Raw genomic sequence first — 23,627 nt, 5'->3', positions numbered from 1 at the left:
GTAATGGATTCCATGGAAGGTTTTTATGGGCCAAGCCTGGGAATGACATGTATCACCTGCATCCATATTCTGATGTATAACTCAGTCTTGTGGCCACATTAATGCAAAAGGACTGGACAATATTGCCTCACTTTTTGCCCAGGATGACAGGGAAGCAAGTTTAGTGAACAACTAGACAGACTCTGAAATACTGTCATTGCCTTAGGGAGACTCAGTTTTTTAATGGAGACAGTGCTCTCCTGGAGACGTTGGACATCAATGCCTTCTGGCATAAGCAGTTTTTAGGCAGGGAGTCCTCCAATTATGGAGAGCCAGCCTACCAGAAACCAAGAGCCCAAACTCTTTATGCAACAACAGGCTTTTCCTAGAAGATGGAATTAGCTGAACAGCCCCTGCAGTCTACTGTTTGGGCCTAACGAACCTGCTTTACATTTTGATTTTGTTGTGTATCAGAAGACCGGCTGACACAAAACAAGAAGGCTTATCTTATAGCCTCTGATATGTCCTGTTATTTCCTGCTGCCAGGAAAATGCTTAAGACAGCATGTTAATTTAGGAGGGATTTTCAAAACTATATGGAATGACTCAAATTTTATATTTTTCAAATATAGACATCTTTGTTATTATAAATATATACATTTAGACTGTTATTTCAGTGAAGCCCCAGAGTATACCAATTTTTGCTCTCCACTTGTCCCTGGTGCCTTTCAGAGTATCTGGCATACCATTGTCTCAATAAAAATAGGCTAAATAGATAAATATATATGTGAATGCACAAAGACTGGAAATGTACATCAGATGTTATTTAAATATATCTTAAATTACAAAATATCCCCTTGCTTAAACCTGTCGATTTCAGATTCAGAAGATTCATACCCTGATGAGATTTACTGAGCAGCTATCAGCCTAGCCCTTCCAGCACAGCCCTATTTATTGACTCACTCCCTAGGAAGTATCAGAAACAAAATTACCGAAGTGTAGCCAAGAATTTAGTTATTAAGAATATTTATTCTGGCTGGGTTCAGTGACTCATGTCTATAATCCCAGCACTTTGGGAGGCCGAGGTTGGAGAATCACTTGAGCTCAGTATTTCAAGAACTGAGCAACAGGAGTTCACCCTGGGCAACACAGTAAGGCCTCTTCTCTACTAAAAATTAAAAAAAAAAAAAGTTACATGTGGTGGTGTGTGCCTGTAGTCACAGTTACTTGGGAGGCTGAGGCAGGAGGATCACTTGAGCCTGGCAGGTCAAGACTACAGTGAGCTACGATTGCCCTACTATTCTCCAGCCTGGGTAACAGAGAGACCCTGTCTCAAAAAACAAACAAAAAAGAATGTTTATTCTAAAATGATTTTTTAAATGTTTATTTAAATTTAAATGTTTAAATAGATATATAGTTAAGTACAAACATTCTCAAATCTAACTCATGGTGAAAAGAGCGAGGAGGCTCTTCAAATTCATTTCTTGCAGAAAGTGAGGAATTGGCTGCTGTCTTTAAAGCCTCTGCCTGTCTCCTCCCAATCCTTTTCTGCATATCCTGAGGTAACATCTTATGTTCCAGAGGCAGCTCGGAAGTCTCTAATGGTCACCATACAGGCTTCACTCACTCCAAAAATAAACATTATAATTACAGCCACCACCACAGTGGTTGTGAGGAGACTTTGACACATTTATGTGTCACAGAACATCAAGGGTGGAAATTGTATTGAAGCACTATTATCTGAATCTCTAACAAAGCACACACTTGGTATTTAATCACACATTAATCATGCAAAGGGAAGCTTTTAAACTTAAAAAATGGAAGTCTGAAAGCAACTGCAGATATGATTTTTAAAAATAACTTTTGTACCAAGCAGTGTCTGATGTGGTTGTCCTATTTAAAGAGAACCATTAGTACTGTCTGTAATGCAATAGCCAAATGTATTGACCGGAGCAAAAGTTTAGCAAAATGCCTTTTTCCCAAGAACATTTGCTTTTGCCTGTGGAGTGCTGACAAGTAGGATGCTGTGCTCCGGCATGGAAATGATTAATACTGTCTCTTCATGTCAGATTACTGATCATATTTTAATAATCCACAGCCCTTGCTATCTGCAGACTCTCCAGCACTAACTAACAAGAAGCAGCTTATGATTTGCCAGTAGTTGTGCTCACCCCATGGCACCATTTTCATAGATTATGAAGCCATTTGTAAAAAGTAGAACTCCTAAATTTCAACTAAGACATCTCAGGAGCCATTTGTTGGGGAAAGTGGTTTGGGCCCAAATACACTGGCTTAATAGAATAATAGCTATATATAACTTCTCTGATTGATTAAAAGTCTTAATGATGAAAGCTCAGAGCTAATCATAAACAAAATTATTCAATAGAATTTGCTCATGGCCCTCAACTACTGCCTGCTCCACATTCTCGCTCCCACTTCTGGTGTTATCCCATTCCGGTATTCTTTTCCCGCCAGTTCATTATGCCAGGGTCTTGCTTCCTGTTCAAGTCCTTGGTGGTGGTTAGGGTATGGAGTTTGTAAATGTGAGATTGTATAGGTGGGGAATAACGTTATCTCACTGATGCAAGATACTATTATTAACTCCATTTTACAGAAGATAAAAGCAAGCCACAGAGAGACTGAGTAACTTGCCCAAGGTTATGTCACTAGTTAGAAGGAAAGCTGGGATTCCAACAAAGGAAGTCTGGGTTTATTTCACAATGCAATGCTTATACATAATAATAGTGCCAGGCTTATTATTAATCAGTAAGTATTCACTGGACACCTATTAAGTCCACTACTTATAAGTGTGGATATTCTACATTTAGTGATAAAGCAGTGGGTAATGTGTGGGCCACAGTTTTAGTTATTAGAGCTAGTTCTTAAGAGTGAAAAATTACTTATTCAATTTGAATTTATTAAATGGGGATATTCTGTGCAAGGAAATTTGAGACTAGAGCATTAAATAAATGATGCTTGCATCAAGGATTGTGTTGGGAGGGGATTTGTCATACACATTAGTTTATGATATAGGACACAGGAAGTACCAAAAGACAAGTAATTATAAGGATCCATGGATACAGGGGGTAATATTAGGGTTGACGCAAATAAGGAAGAGTTTGAGAGCAAAGAGATAGTATTGCAGTTTAATTTTGAAGGATGGATAGCATATGAACACAATTGATATAAAGTGACTGTGATGAAGGATTAAGAAGGCTAGGGGAGAATTTTAGAGGAAAGAGTTTAATTATCTTTGATTTTGCCCGTTGAAGGGTAGAAGTAAGCTGAGGTTGGAAAAGTAAGTTAGCATATCATGGAGGACCTTGAGGAGAAAGAAAATCCAACTACCATGTATTAAGTACCTAATATATGCTAGGAATTTTATATACTTTTCTCATGTAATTCTCACAACCACAAATAGTAGTTATGTTTTATGTTCTACCAAGAAAAAAAAAAAAAGCCTGGACAGACTGAGGAACTTTCTCAAAGTCATTTAGTAATCCACTAGGATTTGAATTCATGCCTTTGTGGATCCTAGCATCTGTTCTTTCCATTTCATCATGACCTCTTTCTTTTGAAGGCAATAAGAAACCCTAAAAGACTTCTTAGGACAGTACATGGTATCTGGCACCAGTTTGCCTGAGTTAGAAGGAGGCAAGGCTAAGGGATATGAGTGTCCTTAGCAGGAAACTGGCAGGTGAATGAAGAGTAAGAAATCATCTTCAGGACATGGCAGAAATGAACTCTAAAAGGTTTAGTACTATTTAGATTTTGTAGTATAGTAGGAGGTATTGATAAACACAAACTGGGTAACCTGTTTTTAACGCTGAAGTTTGTGGTTGAACCTGCTTTCCTGTCATCTAGCTGCCAGTCTTTGTAATTGAACCCACTTTCCTGTCATCTAGCTGCCAGTCTTTGTAATTCTGGACCCTTCCTTGAGCCATTTTTATCACTTTCACTGTCATATGAAGGTTTGCATTAAAAACAGAACCATACTGCACTAAATAAAATCCCCCCATAGCTCCTGGCATCAACCTTTCAATGGAATGTGTGTTTTAATGGTTGTCAGTTTTCCCTCCATTGGGATTCCTGTGGCGTTAATTCCCAAACACAGAACAGTATTTAAATGCTCTCCTAAGGTCCAGCGGAAAAAAAGTGAAGGAGCTATTCTCAGGCACTTGTGGGGCAAGTAAGGAGGATGAAGGGTGGAGGAAGAAGGTGTTTTAGTTTTGTTGTTAATTCCAGTTCAATCTTACTTTGTATATTCCTCTGTAGTCAGAAACAATGGAATGTCCTAGAGCGCTTTAGTGAAGAATGAAGCAAGATAAGAAATTAGTAAATGAGTGTAGTGTACATTATCTGGGTGATGGAATAGCCTAGAAACCCTGACTTCACCACTAAGCAATCTACACATAACAACATTGTACATGTACCCCGTAAATTTGTACAAATAAAAAAATAAGTAAAGCAGGCTCTTAGTGTTCCATAAAGGTCATCAAAATGAAACAAGCCGTATAGTGTGGTCCCTGCCGTTTCTATACTCCCCTTCCCTATATTTTTAGCACGTTATTACATGGACTTTGATTTACAATCAATTTTTTAGTTTCAGAAGTTCTTTTAAGCATCTTTATCCATTTATGAGACAGTGGAACAAAATAGCACCAAATTATAGTTTGCTGTGAAATCTTTGTTTTTCCCTTGGAGATATACTTCATTCGAGTAAGTAGAGATCATAGGCTAAATTAGGCCATTGTGACTAAGATACAGTGCATCATCCAATTATATAAAAACAGAGTGCTTGACTGAAAGCAATGATAGCTATTAAAAAATATAAAATTGGAATTAGAAGAATTGAGAGAAAACCACTTCCAGGAGTCACTGACTATTTAAAATATCCAGGAAATTTTTCTCTTCAGTCTGGCTTGGCATTCATGATTCTTCTAATTCCCGGAAAATTAATATGTGAACTTGAACAGATTTTGTGATCACTTGTAACCTCCAGAAAATTGGAGGACTTGGATGCTGAATGAGTTGTAAGCTTCCTTAGAGATCTCCAGCCTAGTTTTAAAATAGATGCTTTGCATTAGGATTTAGCCAAATACTTCGTTAATAGTGGTAAATGTTGTATTTTTCTGTGACTGCTATTTTTTTTTTCCTTAACATCCAGGCATTTTAGGAACCTCCAAAGCAGTGAATTTCAACAAATTGGGTGCTTCATCTGCTTCAGGACAAACACTTTCAGCTATTTGTTACAAAACCTGGGTATTTTTCAGGCATTGGATTAGTCTTAAGAAAAATGTTTTCATCAAAACGTTCTAAATTCTTACATTAAGTGTCTTAGATAAAGCCATTTTTAGAAGAAAATTCTCGATGTTGGCAAAAGGTGGATACCTGGAAAAATTTCTTGTCTTTTCTCCTTAAACTGGAACTACACCAATTAGAGTTTCCCATCGTAACGCACTTCATTCATATGGTACCATGTGACTTTAAAAAAATCTCAGATAACGAGAAGGAATCTTCATTTTCAAAGCTTAAAAAACAAGAAGTTAGTCAGACTTGTGAACAAGAAGACACTGTGGAGAGTGGTTAGGGCTCTTGCAGGATACTAAAAAATGATCAAGAATTATGTTTGGTTTTGTCCCCTAGCCAGCATGCAGTGTTTCTTTCATATCCTAAAGATGCTACCAGGATGAGGAGGCCGGTATTAGTGGGAATTGGTGGCAAGTGTTGGAGGGGTGGGTGGCAGAGGCAGTGAAGGTGAATGATGCTGGCGTTGGAGGAAAGCAGTGAAGTAAGGATAATGACAAATAGGAAAATGTCACTTTTTCCAATTCTGGTAGTTCAGAGCTTTCTCATTCTCTTAGTCTTTGCTTCTTTCACCATGACACTATGGCTGGAGATGCAGGAAGGAAAAGGATCCCCATGACTAAAGCCAGTGACCTGTCCAATTTTCCATCCTCCAGTGTTGTATGACAATTCTGTGCTTTTGATACCTCTCGGTGCAGCTGTGCTGGGAGTCTCTTACTCATGAGACTATCTTCCTGGCATACAGTTGCCAAACACATACTGACCCACCTACTGTCTGCATCAGCTGTTAAAACACAGACCAGCTACTCAAGAAACTCACCATCAGTAGGGGAGACAGACATGAAGACAGATAATTACACTATTATGGCACAGGTTGGGGGAAGTAGGAGAATCCTCACAGGGCTATAGAAGTGTAGGGGGGGAAGCTACTGCAGCCTCACCAACTGCCATGAAGCAGGGACTGCTTGTCTGAGTCTGCATCCTCTGTGTAGCCCAGCCTTTGTCCAAAGGAAGTCCTGGGTATCAGAAAATGATCGAGAAAGGGGATTAGCAAAGCAGAGATTTAACAACTGAATGTACACTGTTGGTAGCTAATAAGAATGCTCTCTTTCCCCAATCCACTAGGCTGAAAGGATAGCAGGGAAAGAAGGAAGCCATTGTGTTTCACTGTAAAGTCTCTTCAGCAAAAATCAGTTGTTTTCTCTCTGAACTAAATCTGGCCTTTGTTTAGTGAGTTTCCTTTGTGTGTGTGCCTTCTCTGGTCTTTTCCCAGCATCCTTTTATTATCAGGGACAGAACACTGTGACCTTTTGCGCAGGGTTAAAATAACAGCAGTAGCTCAAGTGAAGGTTGAATTTTGCTGACTGGTTTACATCCTCCCTATAACTTGCTGTCTGCATCAGCAAAGCAGGTCACCCTTCTACCCACAGCTTCCGGTAATGTTGAAGCTGTCAAGGCAATTAAGTCTTTTTACCCTTTTAAGTTGATATAACATTTCACCCTTTCCATTCCTGGACATCTACTCACTCCCATTCTGTTACCAAGTTGTTTCCAGCATTCCTGGGACCATTTACTCCCCATTCCATTTTACAACTTTGACCCATATTTGAAACTTCACAAGTTTAACCCATTGTAGTTCCTATGGCTTCCGTAGTTTTCGCCTTGTTTTAGGACAGGAATAAATACTTTTATTCCTTGAGGGCGGGGATAGGTATCATCAATACCTGGTATCTTCACTGTGAGGTGAATAAATCGATCTATAGGAAACGATAAATGCTACTTACACAAGAGAGGGTAGCTTATCCCCATCTTACTGAAAAAGAACTAGGACTTCAACAAGCCAATTAACAGATATGGACTAAAATCTATGTACAAGGCATTTTGCTGCCCCCTTAGGGATATGTGTTGAGGATTATATATTCTCCTAAATTATATTAAGTCAGGAATGACTGAGGTGATATTGAGATTTTCCATGCTCTTCCTTACACTGTGTGTGTGTGTGTGTGTGTGTGTGTGTGCTGGGGAGGCCCTTTCAATCGTGTTTTTTGTCTGCCCCAGCTATTCCTCTGTCTTCTGATATTCCCATCTTTCACAAATAGACCCAGAATTTTTTTCTCATTAATGACTACTTCAAGTTGAAGGTCAACTGTGCCTTAGTTCTGGGAATGACTGAGGAAGAGAGGGAAGAAGGAAGAGAAACTCAAGAAGGAACCCTCACCCATCTTCCTTACACTCTGAAAATAGATTCCTACAGCTGAATATGTTACCTATTCCTTCATCTTTCCTTTCACTCCCATGTTTCGATGGAAAAATGCTCTTAGTAGCCAAAGTTTGGGTTTTTATTGAAATACAGATGAATGTAAAGCTGACTAAAACAAAGGCCACACTACATCAACTGTTTGCCTCACCCTTCCCTCTGCAGGATGATCCTGTAAGATAAAGTGTGATGGCTTTTTTCTTTCCCCTCAGCGTCCACACTATTATCCCAAATAGAAACCTATACGAAACTCTCAAAGGATAGCTTGCTTCAGATGGAGCAGTGATGTGGGATTCTGTTTCCAGGAAACTAGGGAAAGGAATAACACTGGTGGAAGGTAGACCTTAGAAGAAAGTCATGAGAAGGAGCAGAGAAATTCATTCCAGACATGATTAGGAATCAGAACCAGTGGGGTTCAGATACATCCCTGGGACTTAGCCTTCCATGGTTCTTACTCCTAACACTGGAAAGCTGTGCTTCTCAGACTTTCATGTCTATACATATCAGGTGGGGGATTTTGTTAAAATGCAGTTTTAATTCAGTAGGTCTGATCTAGTTTGAGATTCGCATTTCTAACAAGTTCCCTTTGCTTCTGGTCTAAGGATTACCCTTTAAGTAACAAGACTCTAAACTATCCATCATTATGTAAAAAGAAGCAGGATAACAAGATGCTTAAAGTTAGGCCTACTAAATTTTTCAAGTTGATTTGTAGGTAATACAGACATCCCCTTTTCAAGTCATTCTCCTTCTGCTCCAGTTCCCCACTTCCCCTTCTCTCATGTCTGAAAGGTTGGCAGCCGTTTCATCAGTCCTCTCTGCTATAAATCAATCCAAGTTACCCTGGAATGAGGTCACATTTTCCAAAAGCATGTTTCTAGTCTATGGTGAAGGGGGAGGGTCTGCTTGAACAGTTGAGGCTTGGGAAGCGTATTCTTTGTAAAACACAGCAGAGTCTGGGTAGAGTGTGGATCTGAGGACTTTCCCTAGGCAGAGGAAGTGGGGAGGCCCAGAGCAGCTGCGTGTGCCTTTCTAATCCAGCTCCTTGGATTTATAGAAACAGACCGCTGGCCTGTTTAAGGCATCCCAGTGAACTGCAGCTGAGAAAAAGTCTCCATCATTTCTGACTGAGCTATCCAGGCTCATAACAAAGTCTCTATCATTTTTATTGGCCCTCAGAAGCTTAATCATAGTTTGACTGGAGATGAATGGATTAATCCAGATTATCATCACGACTTCTTGAAATTACATTCCCAGTAGATTTGGCTTTTCAGAAAGAGTCCAGCTATCAAACATTCTGAATGCAATGAAAATACTTAAAGGTTTCCCAGCATTCATTTGAGAACAATCTAATTTAAAACTGCATATTTTTCCATGAATGTTCAGTGAGCCCTTGCTATGGGGACCCTGTGTTGAGTACTCGGGAATATAGCGGTGAACCAAATGAAGGCGGTAACTGCCCTCATGACCATAGGGAACTGCCTATGGTCTCTATCAGGGGGACAGCTTCTTTTTTTTTTTTTTTTGAGAGTTAATTTTGCTCTTTAATCTAAAAATATTTTTATATATTTGGTCTTTTGTCATATTTTGACATTTTTCTTATTTTTTTCTAAACCTTTTCACTATGTAGAAGCAATTTTTCTATATCATTCTTTTGTTACCTAAGAAATTTTACACTTTTGTTCTAGTGACAATTTTAGAATGATGTCTTTTTTTTTTTTAATTATACTCTTTTTTTTATTATTATACTTTAGGTTTTAGGGTACATGTGTACGATGTGCAGGTTTGTTACATATGTATCCATGTGCCATGTTGTTTTGCTGCACCCATTAACTCGTCATTTAGCATTAGGTATATCTCCTAATGCTGTCCCTCCCCACTCCCCCCACCCCACAACAGTCCCCGGAGTGTGATGTTCCCCTTCCTGTGTCCATGAGTTCTCATTGTTCAGTTCCCACCTATGAGTGTGAACATGCGGTGTTTGGTTTTTTAGGGGGACAGCTTCTTAACAAGCTGTATTAGCTTGGGCTGCCAGGACAAATACCACAGTCTGAATGACTTAAACAACAGACATTTATTTTTTCACAGTTCTAGAAGTTAAAAGTCCGGGATCAAGGTTCCAGCTGGTTTAGTTTTTGGTGAGGCTGTCTTCCTGGCTTAAAGACGGCCATCTTCTCACTACATCCTTCACATGGACTTTCCGTGTGAGAGGCAGAGACAGAGAGCTTTCTGGTGTCTTTCCCTATAAGGATACTGCTAATCCTATCATGTCACAGCCCCATCCTAAAAGACCCCACCCTAATGACCTCATTCATTGTGAAGTACTTCCTTAGTATCCCCTATCTCCAAATACAGCCACACTGAAGTTAGGGCTTCAATATATGAATTTTGGGTGGGCACAAACAGTCCATAGTACAAGTAAATACACAAGTAAATCCCAATTACAAAGCATAATACATCCCAAGAAGGAAAAAGAGGCTCCTTTTAGAGCTTCATTCCATGGAATTGCTATAGAAAGCTTACTTTTATTATCCACTAAAAATATAAATCAGAAGAGCCAGGAGTGTAAAATTGAGAATGATACTGTATTCTGTGTTCTTTTTTGGAAAGCTGAATCTATTTTGTTTGTACTTGCCTCAAGGCCCACATAATAATCTTTGACTTCCTTCAAGAGAATATGATCGTTTGGTAAAATGTAACTATGCCCATTGCCTGACTCTTGAAATGTAATTACATTTCTAAGTACTGGACTTTTTGGTATTCAGCGAAATGAGAGAAAGGAAAAAAAATAGCACTCTGTATAGAGGTTCATTCCCAATTTTTTTTCACATTTTGTTTAATATCTAAAGATTCTTCTTATAATGAATTTAAAACTTTTTTGTTATGGTGATTCTGTTTTAAGTAAAGGGGTAAAATTGAGAATGCACTGATGTGAAATTCAATCTTTCAAATTGAAGTTTTATAAATTAAATATAATGTCACTTTTTGGCAGAAGAAAATTAATGTGGGAAATTTTTAGAAGTTTTTATCCAAACGAAAACAAACTTGGCTAAGTAATGAGGAGACTGCTGAATGTAAGACCCTGTATTACACGCAGCTTGTAGTTATTCCCAATTGTAAAATGCACTATTAAAGTTGTTTGTGGACACAGGGGTCAGTGGTCTCCTTAACATCTGATGCCCATGTTACACTTTCCTGTTTCTATTGGGGAAGATGGGGGAGTCTCCTGTTCGAGAGAGGCCTGTCCCTCAGAGAACAAGAAAGATGTGCATCCCACTTTAACTACTGAAGGAAGGAAAAGGAATTGGGAGGCCTCATGAACATGGAATTTGACTTTCACAATGTATTTCTCATGGATAGATTCTTGGAGAATTGTGTCTGTTTGGGGGCATCTAAGAGGGATATTGAAAGAGAAGAGCTGTTACAGATGGAGAACAAGATGATGGGGGGCATACAATTCTGTAATGTGAAGAAGAGGCAGGTAGTAAGCTTAGTTCCCTTAGTTTCTACTCATAATACTGAATGAAGTGAGGTGAGGGGATGGGGGCAGTGCCTGAATCTTTTAATATGCCTGATGCCCAGGTAGCTGAAATCCATGAAGGGATACAAGATGTGGATGAATGGGTGAAAAATTCAGAATCTTAGAAATTGTACAACGCGAGAACAATCTTTAAAGCAGTTAGGACTCTCCATAGATGAATGAGCTGCCTGGAGTAGTGGAGGGAGTGATATTGGCATCTCCGTAGAGGTCCAATCAAAGCTTCATGACTGAGCAAAGGTATTTTACATGATTAAAAAAAAAAAGATCCTAGTATCAAACAGCTGAACTACAGGCCCAGTAGTATCTCTCCCAGTGTTGATATTCTATGATCTTTTTTTTTTTTTCTCCACCACATTCCAAAGATATGACAAGGCTGGATGTCACTACTGACGTCGGCTCTCAGATCAGTCTGTGTCGTGGCTGATGGCTTCACCAGATCCTCAGAGACCAGGCTAGTCTCCTTGCAAATTATCCAAGATTCAGTTTTCTCAGACTATCAAATTCCTTTGAATACCATAGTTACATAAGGCAGAATCTTTCATTTCCTAAATTGATTAATGATGATAAATAAGGCATTTAGAAAATAAACATAGGTGGGGGTGGAGGGCTCTGATTAGGCATTATTTCAGTAACCTCACTGTTCCAGTAGTGGCCTTGAAGTATAATGCAGCATAGTGGCTAAGAACATTAGACTGCAGTCCAGAAAAAGCTCCCGCATATATGGCCAGCTGATTTTCCCCTAATGTACCAAGGAAGTTCAATGGAGAAAGAATTTTTTTTTCAGTAAATGGTGATGGAAAGATTGATATAAAACAAACTCAATAGATTGTAGACCTATGTATAGAAGCTACAATTTTGAAATTTGTTTAAGAAAACAGGGAAATCTTAGTATCTTTGGATTTGAAAAATATGTCTTGATTAGAAAATAAAATACATAAACTATAAGAGAAATAGATCAACAAATTGGACCCCTTAAAAATTAAAAGTGGTTGTTCTTCAAAAGACACTTTTGGCTGGGCCCAGTGGCTCATTCGTGTAATCCTAGCACTTTGGGAGGCCGAGGCGGGTGGATCACCTGAGGTCAGGACTTTGAGACCACCCTGGCCGACATGGTGAAATTCTGTCTCTACTAAAAATACAAAAATTAGCTGGGCATGGTGGCAGGCACCTGTAATCCCAGCTACTCGGGAGGCTGAGGCAGGAGAATCGCTTGAACCCAGGAGACAGAGGTTACAGTTAGCTGAGATTGTGCCATTGCACTCCAGCCTGGGGCCTGGGTGACAAGAGTGGAACTCCATCTCAAAAAAAAAAAAAAAAAAAAAACACCTTTTTTTAAAAAATAAAAATAAAAAGGCAGTCATAGACTGAGAGAAAATATTTGAAAAATATATACCTAACGAAAGACATGTATCTAGAATATATAAAGAATTCTTAAAATTCAATAAGAAAATCCAATTTTACAACCAAAAATATTTGAATAGACACTTCACCAAATATGATATGTGGATAACAAATAAATACATTAAAAATGCTCAACATCATTGGAGAAGTTAAAGACTTGTATCTGAATGTTTTTAGCAAATTTATTTGTAATAGCTAAAAATTGGAAACAAGTGGCCCTCAACAAATATATAACAAAACAAATCGTGGTATTGTCCTAGAATGGAATACTACTCGGCTATTCAAAGGAGTCAGCTATTGATATGTGCCACAACATGATTGAATCCTAAAATAGTTCTTCTGAGTGAAAGAGGCCAGATAAAAAGATTTGCTGTATTTTTCTTTTTCATATAAAGTTTTATAAAAATTTAAACTAACCTATAGGATAGAAAGCAGATGAATGGTTGCCTCAGTATGGACTAAGTAAGAAAGATGAATTCGAAAGTGGCACATGGAAACTTTTAGGGAGAGTGGATATATTCATTGTCTTGATCGCTGTGTGGATTCATGGGGGAATGCATATGCCGAAATTCATCAAATTATATATATATATTTTGTTTGTTTGTTTGTTTTTGTTTTTGTTTTTGTTTTTTGAGACGGAGTCTTGCCCTGTCCCCCAGGCTTGAGTGCAGTGGTGGGATCTCGGCTCACTGCAGGCTCCGCCTCCCAGGTTCACGCCATTCTCCTGCCTCAGCCTCCCGAGTAGCTGGGACTACAGGTGCCCGCCACCACGCCCGGCTAATTTTTTGTATTTTTAGTAGAGACGGGGTTTCACCGTGTTAGCCAGGATGGTCTCGATCTCCTGACCTTGTGATCCGCCCATCTCGGCCTCCCAAAGTGCTGGGATTACAGGCGTGAGCCACCACACCTGGCCCCATCAAATTATATTCTTTTACATGTACGGTTTACTGATCATCAATTAAACTCACCAAGGATAGATAGATATGTATGTGTATATAGACATATGCATATATATATACACACACACATTTATATATATATATATTATATACACATAAACACACAGCAATATATTCTTAGACAAGATAATAACCTTTCTATCCTCGATTTACGTTTGTATAAATTGGGGATATAATATTACTTACTTCATGGAGAACAGTGCTAAGCATGGAGAAAGATCTCAATCAATGTGAGCTAAAACTATTACTCTGTAGTATAGTTCACTTCTTTTAAAACATATTTTAAAAGAAGTTTGTTTTAAGGCCGGGCGCGGTGGCTCACGCTTGTAATCCCAGCACTTTGGGAGGCCGAGGCAGGCGGATCACGAGGTCAGGAGATCGAGACCACGGTGAAACCCCGTCTCTACCAAAAATACAAAAAAATTAGCTAGGCGTGGTGGCGGGCGCCTGTAGTCCCAGCTACTCCGAGAGGCTGAGGCAGGAGAATGGCGTGAACCCGGGAGGCGGAGCTTGCAGTGAGCCGAGATTGCGCCACTGCACTCCAGCCTGGGCGACAGAGCGAGACTCCGTCTCAAAAAAAAAAAGAAGTTTGTTTTAAAAGAAATATGCTTTAAAAGAAGTGTCCATGTCCTTTGCAGGGACATGGATGAAACTGGAAGCTATCATTCTCAGCAAACTAATACAGGAACAGAAAACCAAACACCGCATGTTCTCACTCATAAGTGGGAGCTGAAAAATTAGAACATATGGACCCAGGGAGGGTAACATCACACACTGGGGCTTGTCGGGGGGTGAGGGGCAAGAGGAAGGGAGAGCATTAGGACAAATACTTAATGCACGCGAGACTTAGGACCTGAATGACAGGTTGATGGGTGTAGCAAACCACTACGGCACATGTATACCTATGTAACAATCCTGCACGTTCTGCACATGTATCCGAGAACTTAAAGTAAAATTTATTTTAAAAATGATTTGTTTATTCTATTTCTCCATTTTTTCTTTCTTTTTGAGGATATTTGTTACCAGGAAAGATACTGTGTTTCCTCAAGGACTGTTTTGTGGTATGTAGTTTTTAGAAGGTCTGGCTCCTTGGCAAGTGTGAATAGAACAGATGGATGAAGAAGCCTTTCAAATGGCATTCCCAGGCCTGAGAGGGGAAGTCCTTGTGCTTAGAAATTTTCCATCCTCCTCCACAGCTGAAATGCCTCCCTTGGCTGAAATGCCTCCCTCAGCATTTTTGTTTTGAACGCCCTTTCTTGGGGGATCCTAACCCAGCTGCAAGAATTCACTGTGGGCTGAAACCTGGCAGATTACATCTTGGAGAGGGAAAGTGATTTGAAAGTAATGTTTGTTCTTAAAAATGACAAACAAGTATTGCAGGTTTCTATTATTTTTTGTGTTCCAATTAAATTGTTGAGGATTTTGAAGATAGTTACAAGACCCTTGAATTTGCCAAATGGCAGGTTTCCTTTGCTCCTTTTAATTTTTTAAAAGAAAATAAGCTGTAACTTGTAGAAATTGGCTCTTCTTTAAGCAAGACCTTGTTATTACAGCTACTAAATGCCCAGGATTTATCTCTATATTCTTTTCAACTACGGCCTGTAGTATGAAAAGTTGAGCAAATTTTTACCTTTTCCATATTAAATTGCATTGTTTGACCAAAGATTAAATGACATTATCTTAATGCCATAAAATTCTATGTCATTTTTTCCTATTTCCATTTTTTATAGAGAAAAAAACAAGTGTCATTTTGTATTGGTTGTTCATCATCCTGACAAAAGTAACTTTTATTTCAGTTGCATCTTCACTCTTTTCTCATCCAAAGTAACCTCCCAGCTATTAATCGCTTACTTCCTTCAAATCCTAACCTGTACCCACATCAAATGGCATTAACATTGTCCTGTTTCTGCATTATTGATTCTAACATATCAAATTACATGATGATACAGTTATTGATGTCACAGGTGAACTAACAAGACCTGCACTACCTATAGCTATGACTGGTCTGCTTCAGTTCGCAGATTAGGAAATTGCTACAGATTAATATCCTAATTTCAGAAGGCATTTGACAGTGTCTTTTATATTATGACTTCATGACCAGCTGGATAAATGTATTATCATTGGTATTGTGTAGGTTTGTGAAATAATTTACCTGGTATCAAGTAATGAATTGGTATTAAGCTGGAAGGAGGTCACTAGTATAGGTAGTAAGTTTCTGGCTAATACTCTTCATTCTCCTAATGTAATAGAACTTGCATGATAACTTTATAAGAGAAGGTAACTGAGAAAAGATGACCAATTTTATTATAAAGCACAGTCTCTGTCATGAAGGGCAAATGAAATCTAATGGACTTGTGTTTTCCTAATATTCCTCAAAAAACTCATATATACACAAACAAATGATCATACAGATCTAGAACTGTAGAGAATTGACTTAGCCACAATATTTATGAGGACTCAAAAGTTTTAGTAAGTTAATTGGAATCAATGATAAGACATGCCTTCCAGAAAAAAACAAAACCTGACATCTAAGTCTGCATCTATAGAAGCATAGATACTTCTAGAGATCTGAATTTCTGTAATCATTTTGAAGCCCCATGTCTTAAATAAGACATTGACAAGTAGAGAGGATTAATTTGACGCATTCATTTAAGAACTAGAGATGTGTCTTCCTGCGAAATGGAAGAGTTTGTAATATGATTGTTGCTTTCAAATATCTAAAAAGCTATTGCAGGAAAAAGGAATTACATTACTCTTCTTTTTGTTCTTCCAAAGTGCAAAATCAAGAGCAATAGTGGAAGTTATAGAGAAATAGATTATGGTTCAGCGTAAGAAAGAAATCCCGTTTGACTTAGATCTTTCGTAGGACAGAATGAACTCTTTTGGAAAGTAGCAATTTTGTTCACATGGGGAAAATTTAACCAGAGACTGGATGAACACTTTAGATTGATTTATATTAGCATTTTTCGCTGCATGTCCTGCAAATTACCACCCTTGTAAGATATGTTGCAAGTTTCTGGGTCAACCAGCTTTGAGAGATATTATAGAGTATGTTGACCTCTTGAATATTTACAATATGCATCAGCATATTAGAGACTCTGAAAGTTCCACAATAAAGAAAGCTGTTTAACTTTGTGTAACCCAGCATTTGCCAATTTATTTAAGCCCCTCAGTTTTTCACATATCATGGAACAAGTATGCTTCAGAACACACATTGGGAAATGCACTTAAAGTAGGTGGACCAGATGACTTTGATTCCATGAAACTATTTTCTCCATATGTATTGACACTTTATTTTATAAATTCACACACATACATCTGTGTGTTTGTGTTTGTGTGTGTCTATGTAGCCGAGGGTGGGTTTTAAGGCTTATCTATATATAGGTGACAATTTTGAAAGAGTTTTTATGAGGGCCGATAAATTAATGCATGATGAATAAATACTCCTTTGAGAATCTCAACTGCCTCAAGAAAACTACAATTCTTAACTTTCCATAGAGATGTCATGAAAGCAAAATGTATTTGTCACATATCAACAACCACTCATCAACCTGAGAATAAAGCTAAAGCTCCAGAATTTTTTTTCTTCTTTTTTTTTTTCCCTTTCCCTCCCCTGCCATTTAGGCAAAAAGCCAATTTCTTGAAAGTGGTACAGGAGTACAAGGGGGGATGCGAGCAAATACAGCGTAATGATTGAGCTACAATTTAAGCATCTGGTTTTATTTATGTGCAAGCACCGTGCACAGAACTTAATTAATACGACTGAAAAAAAAACCATGTGTCTATTGAAATGTTAGGTAGTGCCTCACGTATGTGTGTTTCTCTTTCCTAAACACTCCCCGATCCTGATGTTTTTATCACACCTTCGAGATTCAGTTTTGTGCAAGATTTATGAACGTGCAGTTTTTCTTCCTCTTCTGACTTTCTATTTTTCTTTCCCTGTAGTTTTATATCTAGAAAACTACTACTTTGGCAAGCGTTGAGGACTGAGTCACGGACGTGCCCTTACTCACGTCTTCTGTAATTTGAAGGCAGAATCTGAAGCAAATTCCAACACAGCTGTGAGAGGCAGCCCGTTTTTGTTCTTAAAATGCTAACTACACACATTTGCACACCTGCACAGCTATTTTTCTCCTTCCTTTGGAAGGTGTTAAGGCTAAAAGGACATGTAGACAGGAGACAGCAAGGAGAGTCCGTTTCCTGTCTCTGTTACAGAACTTCTATTTATTTTTAGTGTTTATTTTTTCACTTGTGAATGATATGATACTGACCTAGAAGAAACATTGCTTCTAGGATATGTAGCTGATCTCCTGCTATTGTCCCTATCGTCCACTGAAAAGTTAAAAAGGCTTCAATTCTGATCATCTTCTCCAGGAGAATTTTTATAGCCAATGATGTCAAGCTTACATTTTAACTTTGTTTTCATTTGTTTGTTTTTTAATATACTTGGTTATTAATGTCATAGTCCATCAATAGCCTACCAGGTACAAAAATCATCTAGTAAAATAAAGCAAAATCTATTGTAGTTATATTATTTTCAAAACTATTTTTTGGCAGACTCACTGTGTTGCCCAGGCTGGAGTGCAGTGGCGTGATCTCAGCTCTCTGCAACCTCCACCTCCTGGGTTCGAGCGATTCTCACGCCTCAGCCTTCCAAGTAGTTGGGATTACAGGCACCTGCCACTACGCCCAGATAACTTTCGTATTTTTTAGTAGAGACGGGGTTTCGCCATGTTGGCCAGGCTGGTCTCGAACTCCTGACCTCAAGTGATCTGCCCACCTCAGCCTCCCAAAGTGCTGGTATTACAGGTGTTAGCCACCATACCCGGCTCAAACCATGTTTAAGTTAGCAGAAGCTATTTTTAAAATGAAATCTCTTGAATGATTGTAATTTTTTTTAAAAAAGAAGAAAAAATAACAATAAATGAAGATAGTTGTGTTGGTGAAACTGCTCCTCTTCTGTATTCAGCAGTCCTTGAGGCACCTCTAAAGTACCTCCAGAAGTCATTGTGACCACCACTTCTCTCAAATGCGAGAAATCAGAAGAAAGACCTGTATACATAAAAAAAGGATAAAACGAGGGTAAAGCATTTTTTTGTGTTGAGAACTTTCCAAATCTTACCTTCTAGCTATTTTGCAATAGATTATAAATTATTGTTAACTGTAGTCTCCTTACTATGCTATTCAATACTGGAACTTATTCCTTCTATCTAACTGTATTTTTATACCCATTAACAAATGCATCTTCATTCTCACCTCTCCCACTACCCTTTCCAGCCTCTGGTGGCCACCAGAGACTATTTACTACCTCTGTGAGATCAATTTTTTAGCACCTGTATATGAGTGAGACCATGCAATATTTGTCTTTCTGTGCTTGGCTTATTTATCTTAACATAGCGTCCTCCAGTTCTATCCATGTTGCTGCAAATGTTTCTTCACAGAAAACGTGGTGTATATACACACGAGGATATTATTCAGCCATAAAAAAGAATACAACCCCGTCATTTGCAGGAACTCTTATGTTTAGATATCTGCATTCTCATGTTCATTGATGGACACTTAGGTTGATTTCACAGCTTAGCTATTGTGAATACTCCTACAATAAACATGAGAGTACAGATACCTCTTTAGTACACTAATTTCCTTTCCCTTGGATATATACTCAGCAGTGGGGTTGCTAGATCTTATGGTAATTCTACTTGTAGTTTTTTGAGGACCCTCCATACTGTTTCCATATTGGTTTCCATAGTGGCTGCACTAATTTATATCTCTACCAACGTCATTGTCAGGTCAGCATTTGCTATATGAAGTCTTTTGGATTATAGCCATTTTTTTTTCTTTTTTTTTTTTTGAGACAGAGTCTGGCTCTGTCCCCCGGGCTGGAGTGCAGTGGCACCATCTCGGCTCACTGCAAGCACTGCCTCCCGGGTTCACGCCATTCTCCTGCCTCAGCCTCCCGAGTAGCTGGGACTACAGGTGCCCGCCACCACGCCCTGCTAATTTTTTTGTATTTTTAGTAGAGACAGGGTTTCACTATGTTGGCCAGGATGGTCTCGAGCTCCTGACCTCGTGATCCGCCCACCTTGGCCTCCCAAAGTGCTAGGATTACAGGCTTGAGCCACCACGCCCGGCCGGATTATAGCCATTTTAACTGGGGTGAGATGATATCTCACTGTGGTTTTGATTTGCATTTCTCTGATGATTAGTGACGGTGAGCACCTTTTCATTTACTTGTTGGTCATTTGTATGTCTTCTTTTAAGAAATGTCTACTCTGATATTTTGCCCATTTTTAGATCAGATTATTTGTTTTTTTGTTTGTTTTGTTTTGTTTGCTATTGAGTTGAGTTTCTTATATATTCTAGTTATTAATTCCTCATTAGATAAATAGTTTGCAAATATTTCTCCCATTCTGTAGGTTATCTCTTTGCTTTGTTGATTGTTTCCTTTGCTGTACAGGAGCTTTTTAGGTTAATATAATTCTATTTGTCAATTTTTGTTTTGGTTACCTGAGCTTTTGAGGTCTTCTACAATACCAATTAGAGTGGCTTAATATGGTAAATTACCCTAAAATAAATTAAATTAAATTAAAAATAAATTACCATAAATTTATTTAATTCACATTAATGTTGGGCATTTAGTTAGTTTAATTCTCTGTGGTTCAATTACAAATTTTATTGAGAAATCCATTTGCATCAATTTTGAGTTTATATCTGATTGTTTCTTAAAAGTAAATTCTTACCTGTGAGATTATAGTGTTGAAATGTTCATTTTTAATGTTACTGGCCACTATGACAAGCTATTCTGGCAATAGCATCCACAGCTACAGTGGCCCAGACATCCAAAATGGATGAAGACTTTCTAACTCCGCTCCTCTCTTCATCATCATCTACCATTACTTCATTTGGCCAGAACAATGGAATTTGGCAGCATTATACCTGAGTAGACTGTTCTTCCTTTCATCTTCCACGTAATTGAAACCATATTGTATGGGTCACAGAAATAAAGGGGTTATGTTGATTTTGCCCCTTTGGTGTTTGGCATAAGTTATCTTTAGACATTTATTCAAAATAAGTGTGATATCTTGTGTAAGTCAGGATTCAACCAGAAAAAATAGAACCAGATAGATCATAAGAGATGTACTGCAAGGAAACGGCATACACGATTGTGGAGGCTGGCTTGGCAAGTCTGAAATCCTTAGGGCAGGCACCAGGAAGGGCAGGTTTGAACTCTTTTTTTTTTTTTTTTTTTGAGATGGAGTCTTGCTCTGTCGCCCAGGCTGGAGTGCAGTGGTGCAATCTCAGCTCACTGCAAGCTCTGCCTCCCGGGTTCACGCCATTCTCCTGCCTCAGCCTCCCTAGTGCTGAGACTATAGGCGCCCACCACCACGGCTGGCTAATTTTTGTATTTTTTTTTTTTAGAGACGGGGTTTCACCATGTTAGCCAGGATGGTCTCGATCTCTTGACCTCGTGATCCGCCCGCCTCGGCCTCCTAAAGTGCTGGGATTACAGGCGTGAGCCACTGCGCCCGGCCTAGGTTTGAACTCTTAACCATGAGCTGAGGCTTCTGTCTACAGGAGGAATTTCTCTTTTTTTCAGGAAAGAAGAAATTATCTTCCTAAGGTATTTCAATTCTATTCTTAAGGCCTTTCAACTGATTGCATCAGGCCCACCAAGATTGTCTAAAATACTCTGTCTTACTTAAAGTCAACTCATTATGGACTTTACTCATGTTTACAAAAATACCTCCACAGAAACACTTATATTGGTGTTTGGGGACTGTAGTCTAGTTAAGTTGACACATCACAGCTCTGTAGCTGGTTCTTGTTCTGCCTCTCTCTCTATGTCTCTCTTTCTTTCTGTCATAGTTAGAACTAGGATATATGAAGGATTTGGTTGGGGGGAAGGAAAAATGAATAAAAGACAGCAAACAGGAATGCAGAATAATGGGAAGAAGAAAATTTGAATTTTTTTCAGATGTCTCTTCTTACAACAAGAGCCCTATTTATTCTTGCTGAGGGAAAAGAATGTTTAGAGCTCTTAGCTGCCACGAAGCTTATATCTAAGTGTACCACACAATTGCATTAATTTTCTCATCATTGCAAAATAAATCCAAGCTTTTCACATTGGCCTACAATGGCTTAGATGATCTGGGCCTTGCCTGTTTGTTAAGCCTTCCCTAATTTTATTAGGTCCTATATAAAATCTAGCATGTTTTTCTTTTCCTCAAAGATGCCAAAGGTCTTCCTCAAAGAGCCTTTGCACTTGCTTTTCTCTTTGCCTTAAAGACCTTCCTCAAAGTATTTTCTCTCCTGGGCATGTTATTGAGTTCTTAGCTCAATTGTTATTAAATACTTACTCAGAGGCCTTTCTGGCTACCTTAGCTAAAGGAGTCTCCTCCTCCCCAAATTACTGTATCCTACCATCCAATTTCAATTTTTAGTGAAAAGTTGTATCTATATTAATCTTAGTGATTTCACAGGTTTTTTTAGTTACTGCATGTCTTCACTTTATTCATGTTATTGAGAACAGAGACTCTTTTTTTTTCCCTCCGCTAAATCATAGTGACAATAGCCTTACCTGACATTTAGTCGGGGTTTACCTCATACTCATGGAATAAATAGAGGCATCCCAATTCACTTTCCAAGTACAATCAATCACTCCTTCATATGTGATAGTTTTTGTCCTAGCTTGTACCATTATATTTTCTGGTTACATATATTGTTATTGTAAGTTAGCTTACACTATTATTTTTGGAAGTTGTTAGTGTGTAGTCTGTTGATAAATGTATGCTTTTGCAGAATTAATCAAGTGTCCCTGGTGAGGATTCTCATGCTCCAGTCCTGAGTGGAACAACATATATCAATGACGAGAATTCTTATTGGGGACCACAAGGGAGGCAGATGTCAGAACTGTTTTCTGTGTGCACTGCATTCTAGCGAGAGGTGTGGCAGCTGCAAAGGATTGAGAACCCAGAGAATGTGCCTTGGCTAAAAGTTTCTGTATTACTCCACCATTCTGATTTCTCTGTACTGTAAAATGTCTCCCATTTGGCATCTGGCTCATCTTAAATTAATGTGTCATGTGTTAGGATTATGCAGAGTGGTGAGAAGGCAGTGAGCATCTGGGAAATAACGTCTGCTCCTAACAAGTGCTCAAGTATTAGCTAATGATTTTAAAAATATCCTGGGAATGGAGTTGGACACCTATTCATTCTCTTATTTGTGCTTTTGTTTTGTTTTTATTTTAGAGGAAACAGTTGTTTGACCCTGCATTTATTTTAAGAGCTGTGCAATATGCTAACTAAAAATGAAGTAAAATATAACAATCTCTCTTTCATTTTATACTTCTTTGTAAAGTGTTTATGACTACCTTGGAAGTTCAGGAAAGCAATACAATTCCGTTGTTTTGTTTTGACATCTCTCTGGAATTCATCCAAATAACACTATAAAACTCCTATTTCAGTAACAGAAGCATGATTTTAAGGCAGATTTGCTAGAAAAATGCTCCTGAGGTGCATTGTCAGAGACTGCTGCCCTGAGAATCCTCCATCTGACTCTGGGAGACACAGCTGTGAACTTGTGGAACATGTTGGCTCAAGGTTCATAATTCCTACTCTCATTATTGTTTCTAATTGTGATATATAAACACTTGGTTGATATCAACAACAGTATAAGGTCGGATAGTGGTAACTATGGAAGGTGAGGGATATGTTAGTTTGAGTGTAGTGATCATTTTATTGTATGTATATTTCAAAACATCAAATTGCACACATTAACTGTATACCATTCCTGTTTACCAGTTATACCTCAATGAAGTGAGGGGGGATAAAGATCAATAGAAGATTCTTGTGTAGTGAAATTGTGGCAAGTTCTTACGGGTGACCTGCACTCTGCTGTTCTTTTTTCCACCTGTGTAAAGTACAAGTTTAAAGAGAAGAAGAAGAAACTGAGAGTTGTGAATTCCCCGTAGGAAGTCAGCACTCTTTCCACTCATCACTCTCCAGCCTCATCATCTCCATTCATCAGTAGGCTCCACATGGCTTCCTGGAGGTTAGCAACTCTGGTTCCTTAATTTTGATTTGTTGCTTTGGCTCTTAAAGGATGAAAACTGCCTGAATTTTCATGAAGGTACATAATAAGCCTTATATGAGATCTTACTATAATTAGAAATATGATAAATGTATATG

General features: G+C 38.5%; 1 protein-coding gene and 1 long non-coding RNA gene across 2 annotated transcripts in view; both read left to right on the top strand.

Annotated features, from left to right (window-relative positions):
* Positions 1-23,627, top strand: part of P3H2 (prolyl 3-hydroxylase 2) — a 168,003-nt gene that overhangs the window by 58,025 nt on the left and 86,351 nt on the right. The gene's annotated exons all lie outside the window — the stretch shown is intronic.
* LOC134732991 (uncharacterized) overlaps positions 1-23,627 on the top strand; it is a 33,483-nt gene that overhangs the window by 6,217 nt on the left and 3,639 nt on the right. The window contains exons 2-3 of the long non-coding RNA XR_010116506.1: positions 22,904-23,039; positions 23,241-23,490. This is a non-coding gene — a long non-coding RNA (uncharacterized lncRNA). The remainder of the gene's footprint in view (positions 1-22,903; positions 23,040-23,240; positions 23,491-23,627) is intronic.

The sequence above is a fragment of the Symphalangus syndactylus genome, chromosome 17, assembly GCF_028878055.3.
Source record: "Symphalangus syndactylus isolate Jambi chromosome 17, NHGRI_mSymSyn1-v2.1_pri, whole genome shotgun sequence".
Lineage (NCBI taxonomy): Eukaryota > Metazoa > Chordata > Mammalia > Primates > Hylobatidae > Symphalangus > Symphalangus syndactylus.
The sequence above is the reverse complement of the archived record's forward strand: the minus strand, read 5'-3'. Positions and strand labels throughout refer to the sequence as shown.